This window comes from Scardinius erythrophthalmus (assembly GCF_964197995.2).
Source record: "Scardinius erythrophthalmus genome assembly, chromosome: 1".
NCBI classification, from domain to species: Eukaryota; Metazoa; Chordata; class Actinopteri; order Cypriniformes; family Leuciscidae; genus Scardinius; species Scardinius erythrophthalmus.
In genome coordinates, this window is record NC_138221.1 from 71,222,773 (window position 1) to 71,248,441 (window position 25,669).

At 36.0% G+C, this 25,669-nt stretch overlaps 1 protein-coding gene across 1 annotated transcript in view; it reads left to right on the forward strand.

Moving 5' to 3' along the window:
• The window catches only part of LOC308690437 (sterile alpha motif domain-containing protein 9-like), a gene marked incomplete at its 3' end in the record, with an annotated part of 69,032 nt that overhangs the window by 18,880 nt on the left and 24,483 nt on the right, over positions 1-25,669 (forward strand). The window contains exons 2-3 of the mRNA XM_081364848.1: positions 20,107-20,211; positions 20,303-20,387. The remainder of the gene's footprint in view (positions 1-20,106; positions 20,212-20,302; positions 20,388-25,669) is intronic.

Consider the following 25,669-nt stretch of genomic DNA (forward strand, 5'->3'; position numbering starts at 1 on the left):
ATGTATACTTTGGGTAAGTTGTACTGCATCTTTAAATAAAAAAGTAACAGATGATCGGTTCACGTGCACTTGAACTGAGTCACGTCACATTTACAAGCGCCAAACGTATTTTTGTCTGAATTTCGTAATAAAATTGACGGAATCTAAGAGCTGAGAATTAGTTTAATATTAAAAGTACCTCTTTGCTCCGAAATTTTTCTGTGCGTGAGAAAATGGATGTGTGGCGTGTGAAAAGTGTCAATTGCATGAGTCTCACACACTCAATGCGTGAGAGCTGGCAGCCCTGGCTTAATGACAGCTTGACCCACCCTGTACACCGGTACCTGCGTCGGGCATGGAACAGGCACACAGACTCCGAAGACATGATTATTGCAATTGATCATAATAGTTTGCAAATTGTGCTTGTTTATTTACAACCTCTACGTTAGGCTTATTTATGTCCTGATATTTATGTGAGATATTGAAAACTGTTCTCATGATAATCGCAGGAATCAACGTCAACAGCGTCGTCTGATATCCCTCAGGACTACGCAGGGCTCTCAAGTCTCACGCATTGGGCGTGAGACACACGCATTTCAACCTGTTCACACGCTCACACGCCACACCTTGTATTTCTCACGCAGAGACATTACGAGGATAACGCCCACCAAGTTGCGGTGCTATTTTTTAAACAGTGAAACAGGTAGAGAAATCAAGTGAGTTCCTCATAGAGCTTTGAAGGCCCTGACACGCACCAGCATAAAAAAAATATAGCTACCGAACAGCCAATCAGAAAATCGTTGTATCTGGGTAAGATTTTCACAGGCTCGCGCGACAGCGACACACGTCAGTTTGGGTGACTTGGGTCAGAGAGGGTCAGGTCTGATTTATAATTTCACAAAGTCATCTGAAGCCATTCCATAGCTTAATGTGAGGTACATAAGTCTATTTACATCATTAAATTAAAGTTTATGGAAGCTCGTTTTCCCTCCTCTGCGCTGCGGCTGTCAATCATTCTTCATTCAGTATTCAAACAGCGCGCGCGCCTCGTCCGGTTACAGCAGGATGCACGGTAAACTCTCTCCAATATGATATTCACATTATAATGCTTCATCTGTAGATAAAAGGCTTTGGATTTGCATAAAATGACTTTATTTTGTGTATTTGTATTTTACGTTTGTTGCTGTTTTTAAACGACTCGCTACCGTGTGCCTGTTAGATCACACACATCACAATAAACGGCATCAAACGCACAACAACTGGAATTTAAAACTGTGAAGAAACAAATGATCAATAAACTATTGGACAGATATACACTAGGATTTGTGCGCTCGACATTTCTTCGCTTTGTGCCGTGAACTTTTAAAAGCGCACTTGTGCAGCGCAGCGCTGAACACTGAGACTCCATGTTGCTTTGAGCACATCATTCTGCACCCGCGATGCGCATACGCACCTTGTGCGCTCTGTTTTGAATCGTTTCATATTATCATGGTTTTGCGCACTGAAAGATTATTAAAAGCATATATTTTTTATACCTAGCCTGCACAATACATTTAAAATAAGCATAATTTAATTGTATATTATTTATATTTATTACATGGCTTGGCTGAATTCCAATGTAGAATGCGGTCTGTTATTTCTTTATAACAGACCGCTGCGAAGTATAACAGACCGTTGCCATGAAAAACAGCGCGTTGCTATGGACGCGGAACGGACTATTTTCTTTGGCGGAAGCAATACAATCGTTTTTAAATCAATAAACTCCTTTTTGAATAAATAATTTGTGTCAATTTATTTATTTATTTTGTAGGTAGCCATGTAATAAGCGGGATAATGTATAGTGAGCTGGTTGTTATAGTGAATAACAACCCCTTCAGGCTGATTCAAGATCCCTCCGCTTCGCGTCGGGATCCCGTTCAGCCTGTCGGGGTTGTTATTCACTATAACAACCGGCTCACTATACATTATCCCTTACATAGCCTACCTACACTTCTGAATTCTTGACATTCATATATAGGGTAAACGTACCTATTAAGCTCAAGTACCCATTAAGCACACTACCATCTTGGAGCTCAGATTATAAAAAGAAACAGCAATGTATTATCCTATTTGATGTATTAACCAATTGATGTGTTTGTTACTATATACCTCCTGTAATTTTAAACCAATCAGACCATTACACACTGAGATATGTGTGTCCATGTGTTCACACTGTCTGGCGGCTATTTTCAAAGCTGTCTGAAAACTTTCACCAGAAGAGGAGCCCCTCAGATGTTCATTTTTTATATGTTTAAACATTTATTTTGAAGAAGTACATCTTCTTATTGCAAAATTAAGAGATTAATGTTTAGACTTTTGAATATTATAACCTGGAACCTGGATGTGGGAAATAATTACAGTTAGATCTAAAAGATAGTTTTAGCAACATAGCCCAGATGCTACAAACATAGCTAGCTTACTAGCTGTATAAGATTGTGTGCTACATTAATATATTACTTCACAGGAATTAATGGCTTGTACTTTTAAATCCATAATATTATAATTTTACATTTTATTGATAGTCTGTGGTTTTAAACTGCTGTAATTTTTAAAGAATTCATATTATTGTTAGGTGAGCTTAAAGGGTGCACTACTATGACAATCACACAGCTTCAGTGTGACATCAATTAGAAAAAGCATAATTTCATAGATATTGTCTTTAATAGTTGTTCATATTAAAATTGGTATAAACTTAATACATTACCTAGATTATTAATTTAGCTAAATATTTTCCTTTAAATTTTAATTTAATATTTATTAATTAAAAAATGTTTTTGCTCCAATTAAGCACAGTGTGTGCTCCCTTTAAGCTCACCCACATTAAACGTCTATGTAAATACTTAATAATCAGAATTTAAATATTAACTGATGGTTGTCACTATGTTAATCTTCAAAAAAATGATTAATAAACTTATTTTCACAGTCTTAAGATGACAAAAGCTAGACGAAACTATAGTGTATGCCCAAAGATGAAAGAGGCATGTCATACAAAGAAGGAGCCATCAGAAACCTGTCGTATCTGTCCAAGAAGTTTGGAGTAGACAGGAAAGCTCTGACCCAGAGAGTTAAAGGGATACTCCACTTTTTTTGGAAATAAGCTCATTTTACAACTCCCCCAGAGTTAAACAGTTGAGTTTTACCGTTTTCGAATCCATTCAGCCGATCTCCGGGTCTGGCGGTACCACTTTTAGCATAGCTTAGCATAATGAATTGAACCGGACAAGACCATTAGCATCTCTCTCAAAAAAATGACCAAAGAGTTTCGATATTTTTCCTATTTAAAACTTGACTCTTCTGTAGTTACATCGTGTACTAAGACGGACGGAAAATGAAAAGGTGCGATTTTGAGAGTATAGTTCCTAGCCATATCAGCCTAGAAAATTGAAACTTTACATTTTCTGTCGGTCTTATTACACGATGTAACTACAGAAGAGTCGAGTTTTAAATAGGAAAAATATCGAAACTCTTTGGTCATTTTTTTGAGAGAGATGCTAATGGTCTTGTCCGATTCAATGATCTATGCTAAGCTATGCTAAAAGTGGTACCGCCAGACCCGGAGATCGGCTGAATGGATTCGAAAACGGTAAAACTCAACTGTTTAACTCTGGGGGAGTTGTAAAATGAGCCTATTTCCAAAAAAAGTGGAGTATCCCTTTAAGGAGCACATTGGTTTGTTTTGTTATTTGATTTTTTAATATGGGTTACATAGCTGAACGTGGACTAGTCTAGATGTTGCAATGAGTTTGAATGACACGTCACTATGAATAGGATAGGCTACCTGATCAAATTAAATGCCTTGTTGCTTGATTTTAGTGTTCTGTTTTTTTGTGATTGACTCTGTACCTTCAAATAAAACTTTTTTCAATTATTCCTTAAAAAGGTTGTTTAAAATAAACAAGAATTTTTAATAAAACTTGTTGTGAGCTTATTGGGAACAGGGGTGTGCTTAAAGGGTACAAAACGTACCCATTAAGCACAGCCAGACTTTTTATATTTAATGATGTACATCTTAATTGAAATACTTTTGTCATTTAAAATAAAATGAAATATTATAGTGTGAGAGATTAATATTTTATTTTAAAATAACTTCTTGTACTAAAACCAATATCTTGTGCACTAAAAATGTCTCAATGTAGATTTTGGTGAGCTTAATAGGTACGTTTACCAATATAAAATTGTCAAATGTATGATTGCCTGATTTAATTTAAAGTACTAATAGTAATGTTTTTATTAACATGTTTAGTTTTTTTTAAATGACTGTGCAGATTACTGTGCAAATTACTGTTTTATTTGTAAGAATATGTGTCATTTATGAGATCAGACACCCGTCCCCACCAAACCCCTGCGGCCGCCGCCAAAATCTCACTCTGAACTCAGTTCAAAACTTGAGAGCCCTGACTACGTGATAAATACACCTCACAACACCTGAGTTCAGCTGGCAAACTAGTTCGTGAGGCAAGCTAGACAATAAAACATAACGCAAAAAACACGTAAGAGAACGAGTGTTTGTTGTCTGTTAACAGCTCTGATAATCGAAAGCTAGCTAGACATATGTGGAAATTATTGGACTGGTCTAATTATCAGCGATGAATGAACAGCATGTAAAAAAATGACATACTTACAAGCAAGCGCAACAACATACAACATAGAATGCAAACAAGTTTACAAATAAGAGATTTATTTACTGGCCACTTCATGCGTTTTCTCAGATAAGATAGCTATCAGATTTATCAAAACGATTCCATTTACACCTGGTCACATAAATGTGTTTTTGCGAAACGGATTTAAATCCGATCTTCAATTCTCGCGCTATATGCAGATTTAATGGAGTGCACGTCACCGAAAGCAACAGATATGAGCTGCATTTTATTGATCATCAGCTAAAATTTCAAAATCAAAGACCGCAATAAGAGAGAGCAGTAACATCCCTGGTAAGATCATTTCATTTCTTTACTTTTAATGATGATGATGATTGTGTGTTAAGCATCTGCGACTTACTTTCACTTTGATTTGCGATAGTTTGCACGTTGGCTTGATGAATTGATGCTCAGCTTCTCATCTGCGGTGATGCGTGTTCCAGCGCGTCGTCATATCTGGCTATAACATATAACCTATAACACGCTCTCACACAGTTTTTTTTTTATTATTTATTTTTTAGCATTTTTGGGAGGAGTATAATTTGCATATGGGTCAATGACATGACATGTATTTTTTGTGTCCAAATTCATTATTTTCCCAAAAAGAATTTGAATAAATACATGATATATATTAAATGGATCTACAATATGTCCTTTATAAGAAACCCTTTTCATTTTATTGAAATTCAATAGATTTTTTGAGTTTTGGTGTTTGAAAGACCAAAAATGTCAGGTGGTGCGACCGTCCGAACATACAAGCAGAGAACAAAACTGAGATATAAATGTTAATTTTCTCAATAAAATTCTTAATCAAATATTTTGGCATTATTTTATGTTAAATTCCTTATAAATGAGGGCAAATAGTGGATCGGTCCTTTTTCAAAACTATTCTATTACTTAAAACACTTTTGTCCGAAAAATTTACTTCTACTAATGTCAGGGATGGCGACCGACATAAAAATGCAATTTTATGCAATGTTCCTTTAAGAAAACCATGTGACAGCATATAACATCACACAGAAGACTCCAGAGGACCCCTTTGATACAGTAACAAGGTTAGCCACCCTCCCATAAATATTAGATAATTTGACATTTTTGAGTAATGATGAGGTTGATTCAACTTATCATGTCAGGTGGTATGACCCCTGGAAAACTTTAAATATGTGTTGTTATTATAAAAATGTGTATTTGATTTAAAAAATGTATGTATAACCTTGAGCACATGGTCAAACATTTGTATAGGCGTCCAAGTTAATGCCTATTAGATTTGAATTGAGTTTGAAATGTCAGGTGGTGCGACCAATATGTCAGGTGTCGCGACCAGAGTTACAGTTAAACCAACTAAAAAAAAGTCATGTTAATTCATGTTTTTAAAAATATTAAATACATTTTAATAAATATATAAAGCTTTTAAGTTGTTTAAAGGTGCATTCTACATTATGTATATATATTTTTTATTTTATTATGGTATGAGTGACAATTAAAAGAGCACATTGTCCATCTTAAAGTCCTATTCTTCAAGAATATAGGACTGTATCATCAACATTGATACTAAAACAATTTCATCTTTAAATTAATCTATTTTAATTTGTTTTTGTAAATGCCATTATCAAGCAAGGAGAAAACAGCACGACATAGAGCTCGTTTAAAAAGTGATCCAGTTGTAAGGGCAGGGTACCTTGCCAAAAGAAAAGCAATGTATTGTGTTTATTATACATATCTAGATACATTACAACTTAAGTTAATAAGATGTTCTGTTATTTTTTTGTGGTAATTACAGTTATTACATGTTAATAATACATACTTGATAGCAGTGTCATACAGCATTACAGAAAAGCATGGTTATTAGTCATGAATACGAATGAACAAACATTACCCATTCTATTAAATATTTAAACTAAAATAATCTATTTTACAAATGATATAGTACAGGTGAAACTCAAAATGTTTTAATATAATGCAAAAGTTAATTTATTTTAGTAATTCAAGTTAAAAGGTGAAACTAATATATTATATAGACTCATTACATGGGATGTTTTTTTATCTTGACTTGCTGTTACTACTGAATCTAATTGCATGAGTAGTAGATTGAATTCTGCCCTTAATGTTTCTGGGCCCAATATTTGCACTAATTCACTGTTCCATATAAAAGATGTTCTCATTTATTAAATGTGTTCCTTGAGGTTTCAAAGTTATATTTTTAAAGAAGCGATGATCAAATGTTATCATAACATTCAGTATTGTTTTGCACTATCTTGTTAATGAATTAATTATATGATTGAGATGGAGTATAAATTGGTCAGAGGATTAAAATAAAAAAGCCAATTGAAACCTGAATAAAATTCATTGACATATCTTTTTTTATTTTGTGAATATAAATCATTATTGATCACAACGTCAGGTGGTGCGACCGGTCATGGTCAGGTGGTGCAACCAGCAAATTTACATTTAAATGTATCAATTCCCACTGCAATTGCAAAATGAAGTAAGAAATATAACTGTAAACCTTTATATAGATATACAAATCATTTTTACAGTTAAAAACAAAACACAAAAAGTCCTTATGGAAAAATGGGTGTTTGAACACACAGAAAAACAGCCGTTTATATGATTTGGAATAAAAGGGCAATAAATAAAGAAATAGAAAGTGAATTTACCATGTGATATGCATTTTAGACACTAAAATGATTCATATTTACAAGTCTCAGTAGTGCTAAGTATGTTAAATGTATGTTATTTTAAATTAATATATGGTCTCACCACCTGACATTTTCTGGCTGGTAAAATCAGAAATCTTGTTTAATAATGAATTAATGCTGCCTAAAATGCTGTAAAACCAATATAAATCAAAACTATACATTTTTATAGACACAAAAATGCATTTTAAAACTGTTTTGCGTAAAATATTTTTTTTTTCTTCTTAAAAATCTTATTTGTCATTGACCCATATGTGGTTTCAACAACCAGATGCACACTTGTCCAGTTTCGTCTGGAATGCGTCTCAGACCTCCTCCTGAAGTGGTTTGAGCGATCGGATTCAAATCCGTCTTGAATGCGTTTCGGAGAGCATTTACACCTGGTCTTTTCACGATCGGATAGCTATCCCATCTGAGAAAACGCATGAAGTGGCCAGGTCTAAACACAACAGCCCCCATGACAAAAACATAAGCATGAAAGCCGAAAACAAACGCTGGTTGGCATCTCACGTCCATAGTATATAAACGCTCACGTCCGAATTTGAGGAAGTGGTGGGGGAAGTGACGTATGCCGTAAAGCAGTCGAATTTTGTAGTTCTTTTTGTGCTCTGGTTACTACCCGAACCCCGAAGTTACATAGTGCCAGTAAAAGCGATACAGACCCCGTCAGGCTCTGGCAGACGTGTCATTCAACCTATTGTAAGTCGATGTACCATCACAAGGGTCTTGGAAATATATTATGAAGGTTGAAAAGTTACACGGTGTGGCTTTAAGGCCTTAAGAAGTCTTAAAAACGGCCAGATTTTCATCCTAGGTCTTAAATTTCATTTAGTCAGGTCTTAAAAAGTGTTTACCCTCGTTCATTTCCAGAAACGCTGGCCGCAGAAAGTTATTACAAAGCAGCAAAAACGTATAGAGATGTAGCCTACAAAGCGGAGCTCTAGCAGGGGTCCCCAACACGTCTCTCGCGGGCTACCAATAGCTCGTGGCTTGATATGAGCTAGCTCTCCAGAGGCCGTTCACATATCGCGTCTTTTGCGCACTCAAGTTTGTTCAAATGTAGGCGTGCGGCAAGCGCGCTTATAATTGAAATTATAATACCTGTCAAATATTCCTTTAATTAGCATTCTAAGCTGTAATTAAAATACCACCTGTTTCCAATGTTACCACATACACATACCATCTTCTCATCTTCTTCATCTTCTTCCCAACATTCTATCTTCAAGCAATCTAATTCTATTTTCAGTAAAAACTAAACATACCATAGTACATTGCCTTTTAACTTTGAATCAAGTTTCATTATCCTTTGCTAAATTTCGAATCACATTGATCTATTAGGCCTTTAACAGGCTGATACTGCTGATTGACCATTTTTCTTAACCTTATTTTGCTAGCTTTTAATTCAAGTAGGCGATTGTTTTACTTAGTCAGATCTATTTATGGATCTGTGTAATAAAATCTAACCAAAAAAGCACAAATATCAATAATTGTATTATTTTGTTTCAAACAATGTCATTATTTTTTAAAAATTATCTCTCACCCAGCTGTTGCCATGAGAATAGCTTTAGCTGCTGGTGTGCCATTTAATCATTAATTACCTATCCTAAAATCCTATTTTTCCAGAATTAACTGATGGACATGACATGTCCTGCCTCTATTTGTTGGCAATACGGAATAGTTCATAATGGATCCATTGATCCAGATCATTAAATCTGTAACTTCATTTTGAATTAAGAAAGCTTTTTAGAATTTTGCTTTATGATCAACTATTCTATTTCACTGAAATGTCTTAACTGTTTAGATTCATTTTAGTTTAAATTTAACATGTTTGGGTTACATTGTTCTTGGTCTTGGTTTTAACTTTGTGCCCCCTACATAATTTTTTATTTTATTTTTTTACACGTTGAAGACCTTTTTCAACAAAGCAAATTCATATTTCATTTCTGGAAGCCGGGCTACATAAGCAAGCACTGTTACTGCATTCCTAGATAGACTAGACCTGCAGTCACCTCTCTGATATCAAATACAGACTTTAGACAATACATGAAAGGAACATTTCAATAATCACACTGGTAACTTCTTTAACTAATAATAATCCAGAAATTAAATATGTTTCCCAAAATCAATCTCCTTTGAAAGTTTTTCTTTTGCTATTTTAGCAAATGGAAACACCTAAAAAATATTTAATGTAGTCATTAATTAATCGCTATAGAAGTTTACCCAATTATCTATTCGGACCTAGTCCGACAAAGTAACATATCCTCTCTTATTAGAGAACAACTATTACAACTATTAATTCATTTTTAGCATCTATGATATCTAAATTAGGGTTCTAAACCCCTCAAGTTTCTTCAAAAATAGTCCCTAGATTATTTATTATCTTTACAGTAATGTACCTATTTAGAGTCCTTATACTCTAATTAAGAGATTTTCCTCTTTCCAATTTACATATACCTGAAATATTTTCAAATTCATCAGTAATTGTTCAAATCATGAGATCTAAATACTCAGTCCTACAGTATAGTTTGATTGAACCAAATAAAACATCAATAAAAATCACACAAAATTAAAGGTCCCATGACATTAGGCTTTAATATAGGCCTTAGTGGTCCCTAGTACTGTATCTGAAATCTCTTTCCAAAAATTCAGCCTCGGTGCAGAATTATAGCCACTACAAGCCAGTCCCAGAATGAGCTTCCTTCAGACGGGCCGTTTCGGTGTCTGTAGCCTTAAATGATAATGAGGAGGAGAAAGGCGGCGCAAGGTGGAGGGTGGGTGTGGCCTTGACCATCTTGCGCAATGGTACCGTGGCGTGCATGTTTACGTTGGATATATTGCAATGGCACAAAGACACGCAGTCTTTCAAGCATTTCAGTTTGACCCAGAATCTGATCCGGATGGAGAAGCAACGGATGAAGAAGTTGCAACTCAGCGGCTCCAGCAGGACGTTTCCGAATGGTTAGTTTAAAATATTATGTCTGGATACGGCACTTTATTCGGATGGTGTACAGTTATTATCATGTAGCTAACGCTAACCTACTGTTGCCTTTTCATGAGAGATCTGTAACGTCTGTAATTTATCTTATTACAATTACATCAAGCTCTGCGATCTTGAAATGCGGATATCGCGCGCGCCATATAACCAACAGAAAAACGGTTATCCAAATAACAAAGAAGTGTACAACACTCGCGTTACAGTGTGTGTATTCACACACATAAACTGCATAGCTGCATAGCTAATGTTACAGCCACATTCTACGTGTAACAGTCTAGGTAACCATAAACCCTAAAGCAACACACTTATATATCATTAGTTGACTTACTTGTCCGAGGTGTGTAGCTGAGCCAAAGAGAGTGATCCAGACTTTAGTTTCAGACGTTCAGCAAGCCCAGCTCTGTATTGACCCTTCGGTGTTCATTTGTACAACCAATTATTGAGCAATTGTTATGCTTCGCTCGCTCAAAAGCCATGATATCTCTCGTGGACAAACTAAAATCACGCGCGCGCGTTCTTACTTCCTAGCGCATTTTCTCATGGGCGGAAAATATTCTCTGGGCAGGCAAAGCAGAGAAAGGGGAGGTAACATTTCCTCCTTATGACGTCATAAGGAGGAGATTCAAGATCAGCGCGTATGAGCCTCCATTTTCTCAAAGGCAGAGAAAGATAGCAAAAGCTCGATTTACACTGATTGAAATTTCTAGAAACTTGGGGACCATATACAGGCTAGGGGAACTTATATTAATGTTAAAAAACCTCAGAAAGTGAAAATTTCATGTCATGGGACCTTTAATTATTCTGCTAAGCTTAAACCATTAGTTGGTCCACATCTTCCTCCAGATGTGTTGATCATCTCGTTGCCCCTTGGATGTTCCATCTTCACCAGGGTGATTCTTTGCGAACCGTTGCAATGGGCTTTCCCTCGCTGGCAAGGGAGGAACGTTACTAGCATGTCCTTCGTCCCTCACTTGACGCTGTGCTTGCCGTTGGTGTTGGCGTTGGTGTGTGGGGTTGTTGAGGGCTGGTTGGTGTAGTTTAAGTTGGGATGCTTGGACGGAGGTGTCACCGCACCCCAGATGGGACCTTGTTTGTGGAGTGAACCACAAGAACAACCTGTGAATGGAGACCTTAAGTATTTTTGTTAGTGACAACATGTATCATGTCGCCAGACTCAATCTGCTTGTCTGGCCGGTCGTCCTTTTTTTAGCGCAATTTTCCAACGGACAAAATTGCGATTGTTAACTCATGATTTCTGTTCTGTCTGTGCGCACCAATCTTGCACTTCTATCTACTCCTCAACCAGACCACCTAGAGACTTCGGGTTTTCGGCATTATGTTAAGGAAGGTCTAATCTCGGGAACGCACAAAAAAAAAAAAAAAAAATTCCAGGAAAAGATTTACTATCTCTTAGTGTTGTGATCCCATGAGGTGAGAAAATTGCGCTAAAACACTCACCGAGTTTTTATTACTTGTTTTTTTTTTTTGATGAGACCTGTGAAATTTCATGTTAAACAGTAACAAGACAATATTTTATACATTTGGAACAGAATCAGTTTTGTTCTATGAGATCCATCATGACATCCTGTAAAAAGTAAAAAGTTAAATATGGGGTAGACAGGGCAAGCCTGCTTGCTCTCTGCCTTCCCAAAGTTATACGCTGCGCAGGTGTGGCATTGTTTATTTCTGCCACAACAATAACCCATACCACGATAGTTAGCCAAATTCATCCATGGTTGTTATTTTATTGGGAATATTTTCTTCCCTGTTGGGTCATATTTTATCTGTTTAGATACAGCTGTTTTGATTGACATCATTTATGTCTCTGAACACCATAATTCACACACTCACTTTCACACACTCCACACACCCCTCTCTGGCCAGAGATTCATACATTCTTGTCTGCCATAGCAGTTTATGAACTGAATGGGGAACATATATTAGGAGTGGAATACCACCAAATATGAACGGTAACAAAGTTCGACGACGACAGAAACTATTGAACGTAAACACACTGTGGCATTCCCCTTGCGACAGTGTCTGAACGTTAGGATATAAATTTTCAATTGTCCGATGCAGTCATCATATGTCTGAGTTTACACAGTGAACGTAAACCTAACTTTTCAAAATCTAATAGATTAAACATTTGAAATAATAATAATCATATAGACCTTCAATTGCAGTTGAGAGAGTCCGTTTTAATTTCTCAAATGCAATTTGTCATTCTTTGCACGATTTCAATTTTTCAAACTTTTTGTTGTTGCTCATAAGCTATTTAAAAGAAGATTTGGAAATCTTCACACAATCTTTGATCCATGGACAAAAATAAAAAAAAACATTTCTATCTCGTACCCCTGGTGATGACAGAATGTGATTTCAAAAGTTTAGAATTAGAAAACATTGTTTCTAATGAATCTAGAAAATTACCTTTAAATGAAATGGAGTGACCAATATTTTTGCTTTTCTAGTCATAATTTCTCTTTAGACGCCTTGTGGCCTATATTGTATTTTTCTTTTCCAAAGAATTCTGCAATGTTAATAACCTATTAATGCTTTTACATAACTCTCACTGCCATATCCAGCCTCAGTTTTTACTGAATGTTAACTTCCGCTATTGAACTTCCTGCAGAAGGGCTGTTACTGACTGGTACCTATTGAAAACAGATTCAAAGAGTTAGTTTAAACAGAGAAGAATGACGAATTGCTGAAACCAGTGGATAATCCAAAACAATCAAGTTAATAATAACTAAATTTGAAACGGTCTCTGTAGTGATCATTGGAAAGGCAGCACCTAGTCCACAAGGCTGATTGTCTTTCTGTGTGGATTGTCATTCAGTTGAACTTCAGGCTGATGCATTGGATCGTCAGGCTGTTGGCACTCTCCTCTTTTGATCCATCCTGCCACAAAATTTCATAATGCATGGCAAAATTGTCTTTAGGAAAAGTCTCAAGTGAATTGTCACCTTTGCACTGTCTCAGTCTCCTCATGTGACCCCTCTCAGAAGTGTCAACTTCCTCTTTTAGGATGGTGGCTGCAGGCCCCACTTCCTCTCTTGTTTTTCTGCAGTCATCCCACTTTTCAAGGCAGCTGTAAATCTTGAACACTCAGAGAACCGCAAAAATCTAATTAAACAGCTTAATTTCCAAAAGTCTTTTCTGGTTTACAAAACAGCAATTCTTCAATTTATTAAAAAGCTTAGTCCTTCATTGCGGAAAAAAGCAAGCACTTCTTTGCAAAGACGCAGAAAAAAGCAGGAAAACTCCTCTAATTAATACAGTGTATAATGTAAACCAAAATAATTCTTTGTCTTTTCTCCTTTTTTCAAGAAACCAAAATAAAATGGCTCTAATATGTCTGTTATGTGCTTGTTCAAATCACAATTTCTATTTAAAGTTGGTCACCCAATCTCATTCTCATACTATGCACAATGCACAAAAAATATCTTAGTTAAACATAAACAATTGACTCTTAGAATCTCTCCAATGGATCAGTTTTTCACACTGTCTCCCAGGGATAACGGGATACAAATTCTAGACGCCTTCATATAGAAAGTTTAATATTTAAACGCGTGCAATTCATATAGTACTATTTATTCATCACTTTAAGAGCACCTGTTACTCGGTTTTATATATCTCATCTACATAAATACATAAAGTCTAACTCATAAAAGTTTATTTATGACTCAAAATTTCCTAATTATCACAGAATGCATATTCCTATTATTATGATTTAAAATTGTATCAATTTCTTCACTTTTTTTCTTTCATTGTACTATCACACATCACTTCAACAGTTCTGATTCCCTTAATAGTTTTTCTTAGTGACTGTTTGTGAGATGTGAGGGACAGCCCCCTCCACATCATACATTAATCAGTCAATTCAACCGTTACAGCACACCATTTATCTGACCAAACTAACTCTGAGGTTTTCAGTTCCTCAATCTCTAGTTCAGACCATTTTTCAGCAAAAATTTCATCTGGCTCACTGCTAACATGACATGTGCAATGCAAATCACTTTCTTCCATGAAATCATGGTCAGGAGGCATCCTATTTGTGGCTTTGTAATGCAGACCACACTGAGGAGTGCTCCATTCAAAAACATGTAATATTTCAGTTGGCATTCGCACCATGCTCATATCAGCAGTGAGGCCACTGTCATCACAATACAAATTCAGCTTTAGTTTACACATCAAATCTCTTCACAGAAGATTACAAGGACAAGTAGTAGTCACAAGAAAAGCATGAGAAAATGAGCGATCACCAATCTGACAAGACAAATCTGCTGTATATGGTTCCTTTACCAGATGCCCTGTGGCACTTCTGGAGGTTGTCCATTTTCCAGATAATAGTTAAATCAGGTAATTGTTCATGTTTAATTACGGAGTTTGTAGCTCCACTGTCAATTTAGATTTTCTTTGTCTGGTAATTGCCTTATTTAACCATAAATCTATAATTCGACCTAGCCTGGCTAACGTCAGACCTCTTTCTCTTTGAGACGTGGTCTGGGAACCACATGTGCATTTTCTCGTATTTGCGGCGTGGTTTACGAATGCCCAGAGCCGTTTATTGGGCGCTACAAATGTCTATCAAATGCGCCTGTACGTAGCTCATAGCCAATCGTTTCAATTATACCAGATGACATATGTAGAGCGACAGATATTCAACGAAGAAGACGACGATGGGTCAGAGATTTATGTGTACACCAGAGTCCTGCACGGGTCCGATTTTGTAAATCCGCACCCGCCCGTACCCACAGTGCTTAAAACCGCACCCGACCCGTTTTCCGTCAGCAGCACTAATTAAAATCTGCACCCGACCCGCTTAAAATAGAACCGACACCCGACCCGCGCCCGAAATAAAATCAGTTTAGACTATAACATTATAGACAAACTTACAAAAATGTTTATTGCCAGGTCATACAGAAGTTATTACACGACAATTAACACAAGGACAACTTCAGCCGAAGCTGTCAAAAGGCCGATGCATGAAGAACATGGCTAACATTACCACTAAACTGAGTAGCCTAATATTTTACCAGTCGAACAGACGTGGCTACAACACTATATGCCACGCAATTTCGTCTAGCCTAGCAGCTACATCTGACCATTTTGGGTTCAAACACGCCCTGCACACCACACATACTTAACAGTGTTAAATATGAAAAATACTGTTCGATAGAACTGCTTTGTTACCACAGTTATCTGTGCTTCCTCAGGGATGAAGTTCCACATTTGCGGCTATCCAACACGAAAATGTTTGCAGCAAAGCCTTTCACAATATTTTCTTCAGATAACTCCAAATTTCTCCCACACACTGGACTTGATTTTTGATGACGTATTGTCGACAACTTTACAATCTCCACTTGCTATTCTTTTCTTCAACTCCTCAGCATCCATCTCGACGACTGCAAGCAGATCGCGCGCGCGGTTATGAAGAATTTTTAAAAATGAAAGTAGCCTAGGTAACGTTATAGATCCTGGGAGGGCGTGGAACGTGGGCACAAATAAACTGATGTGGATTTTAAATTATTTTATCAACTTGAAATACAGGCATATTTTTGTAGATGTGTTCCTAAAAATATGCATATATTTTTACGTCTGTCATGTTGGATCCATAGATATAAACAAACTGCTTCGGTGTGTCGCATAGATGTCGTCATCGTCTTGCTGCTCCCTCCCCGTTCTGTGATTGGTTCCCTAGCTGAGGCGAAAATCTGGTCCATGGTATCCAGGCTGCCTAGCAGCGTGAATAAAATCGCGCTGCGCTCAAGGCAGCATGGGGAAACCCAGGCTAAATTCGACCATCAAAGTCATAATTATCTTTTTCCTTTCTTTTTGGACTTGTTTTTTGTCCAATTTTCCTTTGTCTTTTGCAGATGGCTTACACTCAGACATTAAACACACATTAAATCTGTACAATTTAATTAACTGTGGTATCCTATGATGCCACCACGTTTCCTTTTTCTTGGTCATGGAACAATAATTCCCTTTTGAGAAATCCACTGTCTCCAGCTCTTTATCATTACCCTTTTTTTTTTTTACTCAACAGTATTTATATTTGCGTATTTAAATCTTTTCCCCCGCGTGGTCACCACGCACTATATTCACTGTGTTAATTCTTTCCCCCAGCGTGGCCACCACGCACTTGCCTATATTCATCAATATAGGACTTTCAAAATGCCTGCATCCGTCGATGTAGGTCTTTTCCAAACGAGTGCCTTTTTAATGTTTGAAAATTACTATCAGGCTTATTTCAAACAAGCGCCTCCTTTGGTGTTCGAGTCAAGTCATCTTCATTTATATAGCGCTTTTAACAATGTAGATTGTCTCAAAGCAGCTTTACATAGATAAATGTATAATTTAACGTAAGATTGTTTTGGCTTTATAGAGGTTCTTTAAAAAAGTTATTTTCCAGCTAAAGTTAGTTTTGATTGATTCGCTTCCGTCGCAACGATCATTTGTTTTTAAATTAGGGGCCGCTAAGACGACACAATTCTCTCTACACAGACTTTAAACGCGAACCTGTGAGAAACGCTGATGGCGTTCAGATGCGCATTAAGAACGGGTTCTATAGTTATGTGCGTTGATGTGTGCAGGTTTGGAATTCCCTAAAAACCAAGCCTAAACAAATTACTGGTGTTTCCTTACAGTTTTGATTCAGAATTTTATTTTATTTTATTAATTCGGGGTAGATACGCAAATTGAGTTTTCCCGACGACGCTTTATCTGTAGAGTGGGAAAGGGATCCTCCATAGGGAGAGACTAGTTGGCACTTCAGCACTGCATTGACATCGCGTCCAGGCGAAGGTCCTTCATCCTGAGTAAAAGAAGAAATTACTATCAGGCTTATTCTCAAACTCTGGCCCTTTTGGGAAAACAATTAACACATAGCATTTGAGAAATTACTTTCAGGCTTATTCTCAAACCCTGTTTGGAAATTACTTTCAGGCTTATTCCAAAACCCTGACCCTTTTAGGAAAAATATTCAATACGCGAATAATTTTCTTATTTACTATGTAAATAATTTCATCTCACCGTCTTTTGCAGCTTGGTTTCTTTTACTCAGGATCGCGTCCACCTAGGCCTGCCGTGGTGTCCACAATTCTCCCGTCCCTTGCATTTTTAGCGTTGGGGTATCGGAGCCAGAGACTTCTTGTCTTTGGGATGATCAATCAATTGCTTCGTCCACGGAGGTCATCAGCTTTGCGATTCCCATTCCTCGTCACCAGTTTGTCGTGGAAATTCTTTCTAGACTTTAAACAATAATTGGAAGACAGCTGGAAATTTCAAAAGTTATAAAGATCTTTATTTCTTGCAAGAAAGGCGGTTCACACATCAGTCAGAGTCTGATATGAAAAGCGCAAGGGGTTAGTTCCCTTTGCCATGGTTATATACCCCGAACACATCCTGGGTAGGCTACATCAGGTCTTGTTTACCTTAAAAGGAAAAATCTTTGTTCAAGATCTCTCGTCTAACATAAATTCTATCTAGACAGAACAATACCATGTCTGCTAAAGTTTCCTGTTTTTTAGCTGCTGCTCAAATTCACACATTTTGCCTATCTTTAGTTCGATCCAAGCTGCGCACACATTTTTCACACTTGAAGTACAACAATAGGTCACTTTGAGTACACATAGTCTCTTTGCTACTAAGTCGTCTATCACCCAGAACATTTCGTTCCTGTAAGCTTGTCTTAACTTATGCATTTCTAAAACTTGGTAACATATCTTTAATAATGTGCTTTTAGCTTATATGATTATATTTCTTTAAATGCTTATGAGTAAAAAATGAATGTTCAACGTTAATACAAGTTGTACACACCCAGAAGTAAAAACACATCTAAAAGTAAAAGAACACATTTAAAAGTAAAAGAACACATCTAAATGTAAAATTTCCATTACAATAGATACTCTAATGATCCCGAGGTAACTATCTATCTAACTTGGATAATGCGTCGTGTAGGTCTTAAATTTCAATCTTTATGGTCTTAAAATGTCTTAAAAAGGTCTTAAATTTGACTTACTGAAACCCGCAGAAACCCTGTTGGGGTTAAACTTTGGTCTTATTTCCTTAGACCAAGAAAAAGCGTTTGACCGGGGTGAGCATAATTACCTCTGGCAGACTCTAGAAGAGTTTGGTTTCAGTCCAGGTTTTATCAAAATGATCGGGGTGTTATATGTAAACATTGAGAGTGTACTTAAAATCAATGGAGGGTTGAGTGCTCCTTTTAAGATCACGAGGTATAAGGCAAGGGTGTGCACTATCGGGTATGTTGTATGCTTTAGCTATTGAACCACTGTTATTAAGAATCAGAGCAAGTATTGATGGTTGGAGTATACCGCAATCTGAGTGTAAAATCAAGTTATCGGCGTATGCTGACGACATTATTGTCATGATAAAAAATCAAGAAGTAGACAGTAGACACGCTACATGTAATAATTAATGATTTTGGAAAAATGTCTTCAGCTAAGGTAAACTGGATAAAGAGTGAAGCCATAGTATGTGGAAAGCAGTGGCGATTTCTTTAAGACTGCAAGGGAAGCTCGGCTTCCCTTATAATGTCAAAAAATGAATGGTCAAATATGTACTATTGTATTAACATTTTATTGACTAAAATGCGTTAGAAAACGTTCGTCTCAAAGACGAGTTCGTTCAGAATCAGTTACAGGTCGGCTGACTCGATTTCCTTCTCATATTCCCGTAGCGTCACAGTGCATTTCCCTGTTGAAGCCCAGCGTCCATTGACTTCAATGGGGCTGCTTTGAACAGTTTTTTTCAGCGCTTCGAAACTAGACGGTCATTGGATAAATGCTGCGATTATGTCCCGCCCACGGACGCTCAGCGTCTCTGGGAGTGAATGGGGAGTGGGCTGGCCCGGACTCCGAGCTTCTGCGTGATGATTGGAGGGTCTGTCGAAAGGCTGCGTCTCCTTTTGATTGACAGCGATTTCATACAATAAAAAGTCGCTGACGTTGAAGCTGTTCGAGCTCAGTCCCTTCGCGGATTTTTCAAAGACAGACAAACTGCTGCAACCTATTTCTTGGTATTTGCTTGTCGAAATTGCTAGCCAATTTTTAGAATGCATTTAACACAATTATACATTTATACCTTTATTATATTATTATTATATTTTTTATATTATTATTATTATTATTATTATTAGTAATAATTCAAAAATAATTATTAAAATAATTAAAAATATACATTATTATTAGTAGCATTATTATTATACTTTATTATATTATTATTTATACCTTTATTATATTATTACATACATTTTTCACAGAGCATTTTCTTGAAAAGGAACGTAGAATTTACGTATAAATAAATGAATCATTTTTATGATGTAGGCCGAAAATGAGCTTCCCCTCTTTGAAAGACCAGCAGCCGCCACTGGTGGAAAGTGGTAAGGTAGATGCCTTCCTAAACTACCTGGTGGACTTGAGTGGAAGAAAAGTGGTTTTAAATATTTAGGTATATATATCTTGGGGATGATTCAATGATGCAGAAAAACTAGGAAGGGGCTTAAATCTAGCTTAATCCTAACCCTGTAGTAGGCCTGCATAACAGCATAAAATAAAGTGTAACCAAAACTTATAAATGAACAAAAAGGCAAACAATGCTTTATGGTTGGGTGCTTTTTTTATTGTTATTATTAATTGATTTATTTTACATTTACTATGTTTAATGTTCTGTTTGGTTAATATTAATATTACTGTTATTATTTTAAATTGTTGTTTATATGTTAATATGTTTATAGCCCATACAGGAAACGCTTCCTTTGATTCTCAGGAAATCGAAAGAACGTTGTTTTTCCAGCAGAAACCTCGCTTTTCAACTGACTCTCACGCTCGTCGATTATTGGGTAAATCTTGTGATGTGCAAATAATCTAAAAGTTTGTGTAAGATATATTTTATTTACACTCATATTATACATTTCTTTACATTGTTCAAAGGTTTGTCCCTTTGGAAGATTCATCTCTCATGGATGTAAAGAGGAGAGGACTGAACTCCGGTCAGTGCAGGAGAGACTCGACAACTGTGAGTTTGTTTGTTTAATCTCAAAATATATCCTAAAATACAATTCAGCCTACCAAGCTTTGTTTTTAATTTAATATTTAATTTCATATTATCACTGTAAAACTGCCTTGAAACAATCTATATTGTTAAAAGCGCTAGGCTTATATAAGGTGAAGGTGACTTGACTTGACTAGGGCTGGAGATGCCTGGGCCCGTATTCATAAAGAATCTTAATGCAAAGAGTAGCTCCTAGTAACAAAATTCTAAGAAAATTCTTAGAAATGTGGGCGTTTACTCTTAAAATTAAAGAAAAAATCCTAGTAAAGGAAAAAAGTAATTCAGAAAGCATCTTAACCCTTAAAAGAGGTCTTAAGGTCAAAATTGTTAGGAGCACGGACGAGGACTTTTAAGAGGCTGAAGAGTTTCTTTAGCAGAGAAGAACATGGCAGAAAGACGAAGAGGGGGAAGAAATAACCCTAGGCACTTCTGGAATCATTTAAATAATATTCTTAACAAAAATAAAAAGACTTCTGTGAAACAAATATGTAAGGATAAGGACATTTTATCTGATCCTTTGCTTATAGCTCATGCCTTTAATAATCATTTTTCGTCTTTATGTAGTTCAAAATCTGTTTGCCCTGATGGTCTGGCATGGTCTTCCTATTCTTCTATGCCTGCTGGTTCTTTTTCATTCAAAAAGATCATGCCCAGTGATGTTTTTAATGTATTACAGAACCTTAATTTAAAGAGTAGTACAGGACCAGATGATTTGGAAGCTAAGTTTGTCAAAATTGCAGCTCACATATTGATGTTTCCTTTAGCAGATCTTTTTAACCTATCATTAACTACTAGTACTGTGCCACAAATGTGGAAAGCTGCAAGAGTGACCCCTCTTTTCAAAGGTGGAGACCAATCTGATATGAACAATTATCGTCCGATTTCTATCATTTGTGCAGTTGCTAAAATATTTGAGAAATTAATTTTTAATCAACTAACTGAGTACATTAATAATTATAATATTTTATCTCCACATCAATCTGGCTTTAGATCCAATTTTTCTACTTCAACTGCTCTGTTAAAATTTACAAATGATGTTTTCTCGGGTTTTGATAATGGTCATTTCACTGGAGCTGCTTTCATTGATCTCTCAAAGGCATTTGATATGGTTGACCATTACCTTTTACTGGATAAGCTTTACTCTATTGGTTTGAATAAACATGCTGTACTTTGGTTCAACTCTTATTTGCATAATAGACGTCAATGTGTTGTTTACCAAGGATTCCAGTCAGATTATTTAATTATTGATAAAGGTGTTCCTCAAGGTTCTTCTTTAGGCCCACTGCTTTTTTCAATCTTTATCAATGACCTGGCACAAGTTTGTTCTTATTGTGAATTAGAGCTTTATGCTGATGACACTGTCATCTTTACCTCTAATCGGGATTTGCTGCAAGTTCAAAGAATTCTTCAATCTGACTTTGATAAAGTACAACAGTGGCTGTTTATTAATAAACTTCTGTTGAACATGAAGAAGTCCTGCTGCATGGTGTTTTCCACGATACAAAATCGCCGTTGTGCTTCCAGTTTTGAATTAAAGTTTTTAGATGGGTCCCTTATGCAGATTGTGGAAGAATTTAAATATTTGGGCCTTTGGCTCGACTCTAACCTTACTTTTAAGATACACATTGATCATATAATTAGGAAAGTATATGGATGTCTTAACACTCTGTACAGATCAATTAATTGTTTTTCAACTCAAGTCAGAAAAAAAAATATTTCTCAGCTGGTAATACCAATTATTGATTATGCAGACATAGTTTATACTAATACCTTTGAGTCCAATCTCAAACCCCTTAATGTCGTATTCAATTCTCTTTGCAGATTTATATTGAACTGTCCATTTAAAACTCATCATTGTTTTATGTATGATTCACTTCATTGGTTGCAACCTAAATCACGAAGGGATTACCACTGGATTCTGTTTATTTTTAAATGTGTTTATTTTAATTGTCCTGCATACCTTAAACAGCACTTAATACCGTATTGCTCAACGTACTCACTTAGAAACCTCCAATGCCCAACATTTTTTACGGTACCAAGGCTACTTTCTGTAGCTGGTAGGAGAGCATTCCAATATAAAGCACCTCATGACTGGAATAACCTTCCTCTTTTTTTGAGGTCTATTTCTATATTTGGTTTGTTTAAGTCGTCACTTTTTTCTTTTCTTAAAACTACATGTTCTTGTAATTAGGGACACCAATGTTATTACATATAAATGATTCATGTAAAACAATTTTATTAATTTGTGTACAATTATGACTTTCTTTGTCATTTTTTCTTTAACTTGATTCTCTTTTACTTTTCTATGTGAGATGTGACTTATCCTGTATGTTACATTTTGTTATAAGGCATATTGATAATTGACCGATTAGTGTAGGCTGATTACTTGTTAAATATCCATTAATATGTGTGCTATGTTAGTTGTGGGTAAGGGCAGGTGAGCGAGGTTTTGTTTTGTTTATATGTTTGTATCTGTGTCTTTTTTAGTGTGTGATTAACTATTGTGTCTGTACATTGGTGCAGGACCCCCTTGAAAATGAGATGATACATCTCAAGGGGTTATCCTGAAATAAATTCAAATTCAAAATGTGTTGCAGACAATGGATGACAGTGAGTTAATAAGACGCTATAGATTAGATCGTGCAGGGATCATGTTTGTGACAGATCTTTTTAGAGACACGCTAATATCTCCAACACAGCACAGAAATGCCATAGCGCCTGAAATTAAAGTAATCACTACATTAAGATATTTGGCAACTGGGAAAATTCCATGTTTGATACATTAAAACCAACATTCAAACCACCACTTAAATAGACATGCCAGTAATCAGTGTAATTGGAAAGAGTGGAACAATTTTTATCATTCTAAGCCAAGCAAATACCTTATAGGAAATTAACAGCATGGTAAATAAAAAAAAAAGGATTTATATATATAATGTGTGTGTGTGAGAACGGTCAAATAGGAAAAATTACGCATGTAATTTCAAAGTGAAGGCTTAGAATAGACCCTATACTTAAAATCACCTTTTTTCCCTTCTTGGACAAACAACTAATCACAATCTTCAAAAGATTGTCAAGTCAAGTCAAGTCAAGTATATTTGAATAGCGCTTTTCACAATACAAATTGTATCAAAGCAGCTTCGCAGTATTAAATTAAAATAATACAACAAGGTTTGTTTCTAGTAGAATTTATTGATTCATAAAATAAAATTAAATATCCCCAAAATATCCCCAACTGAGCAAGCCAAAGGCAACAGTGGCAAGGAACCGAAAAACTCCATCAAGTGACCTAATGGTGTCCTAAAACTCCATCAGGTGACCTAATGGAGAAAAAAAAAAAACCTTGGGAGAACCCAGGCTCAGTCGGGGGCCAGTTCTCCTCTGGCATTTATGAACTAGAGGCCGGATTGTAGTTTGAACTGTAAGATTAAAAATATTATATGAATGCCTAGCCGAAAAGATGCGTCTTTAATCTAGTTTTAAACTGGTAGAGCGAGTCTGAGCAACGAACAGTATCAGGAAGGCTATTCCAGAGTTTTGGAGCTAAATGTGAAAATGCTCTCCCTCCTTTGGTTGATCTGGATATCCTAGGTATGACCAAAAGCCTCGAATTTATTGATCTTAAAGAGCGCGATGGATTATAGGGTGATAGAAGATCCGTTAAATAGACTGGAGCTAAGCTGTTTAGGGCTTTATAAGTCAGTAGCAATACCTTGTAAATAATACGGAACTTTATAGGTAGCCAATGCAGTGATGATAAAATCGGTGTTATATGATCATATTTTCTTGATCTAGTAAGAACTCTAGCGGCTGCATTTTGGACTAACTGTAGCTTGTTTATTGAGGATGCAGGACAACCAGCTAATAAAGCATTACAGTAATCTAGTCTCGAGGTCATGAATGCATGAACTAGCTTTTCTGCATCAGAAACTGATAGGATATTACGTAGCTTAGCAATGTTTCTAAGGTGGAAAAAGGCTGTTTTTGTAACATATGAAATATGATTTTCAAAAGACAGGTTACAGTCGAGTATAACACCCAGGTCTTTTACTGTAGAGGATAAAGTAACGGGACATCCTACGGTGTTAAAGTTATATTGTAAGAGGTTTTGTGGGCGTTTTTTTGAACCGATAAGTATTACCTCTGTCTTGTCTGGATTTAATAAAAGAAAATTACGCGTCATCCAATCTTTTATATCTTTAACACACTCTGTCAATTTGGATAATTTAGCGTTTTCATCCGGCCATGATGAAATATAGATTTGAGTGTCATCAGCATAACAATGGAAACTAATTCCATGTTTCCTTATAATATTTCCAAGTGGCAGCATATATATTGAGAATAATAGAGGGCCCAACACAGATCCCTGCGGCACTCCATAGTTTACTGAAGTTTTGATCGATTTTTCTCCATTTAACCCTCTGGGGACCAAGGTGTTTTTGGGGCCCTTGAGAAGTTCTGACATGCCTTGACATTTGTGCTTTTTTCAGTTATTTATAAACATGTTAATGACAAAGGTGTAAATTCACTCTATATAGCACAAACAGGGCTACCATAATATGCAAGCAACTTGTATGTAGATGTTTGTATTTTTAAGAGAATAATGTTTATGCGTGGTTATTGGAAAAAATAAAAATGAAAGTTGCTGAATTAAGACCACAAAACACATATTAAATATGTGTCCACAAGACTTTTGACCAATGGATGTGGTCCCTTTGAGTTCTAGCTTCAAAATTATATGAAAATAGTCTTGCTTTATCGTTCACAAAAAAAAAATACATTGATTTAAATGGTGTAAAACAGGTTTTGCTTGGAAAGCCAGTATGCGAGGGGGAGGAGTAGTTCACACCCACTCTGCATAATGACTCTGCCTAATGAGCCATCCTTTCAGGTGTGACACTGACTGAGCCACAATACAAGGACAAAGGATGTATTTAGAAGAAGACTTATATTGACCATTTAAGATTTTGCTTACATCTCTCTTGTAAATATGTTTTGCTATTTTATTAAAAATGTTACAATTACAACAATAATTACAATTTCAACAATATTTCAAGTGTACTCTTTCTTTGTAAAAAAGAAAAAGAAAAAAGATTATAGGCCTACATTTTATCATATGTATTCATTAGTTTGAATATAGCCGCATTGGAACATCTAACATCTTAGTCTATGACTTTATTTTTGACAAATATATATATATATATATATATATATATATATATATATATATATATATATATATATAT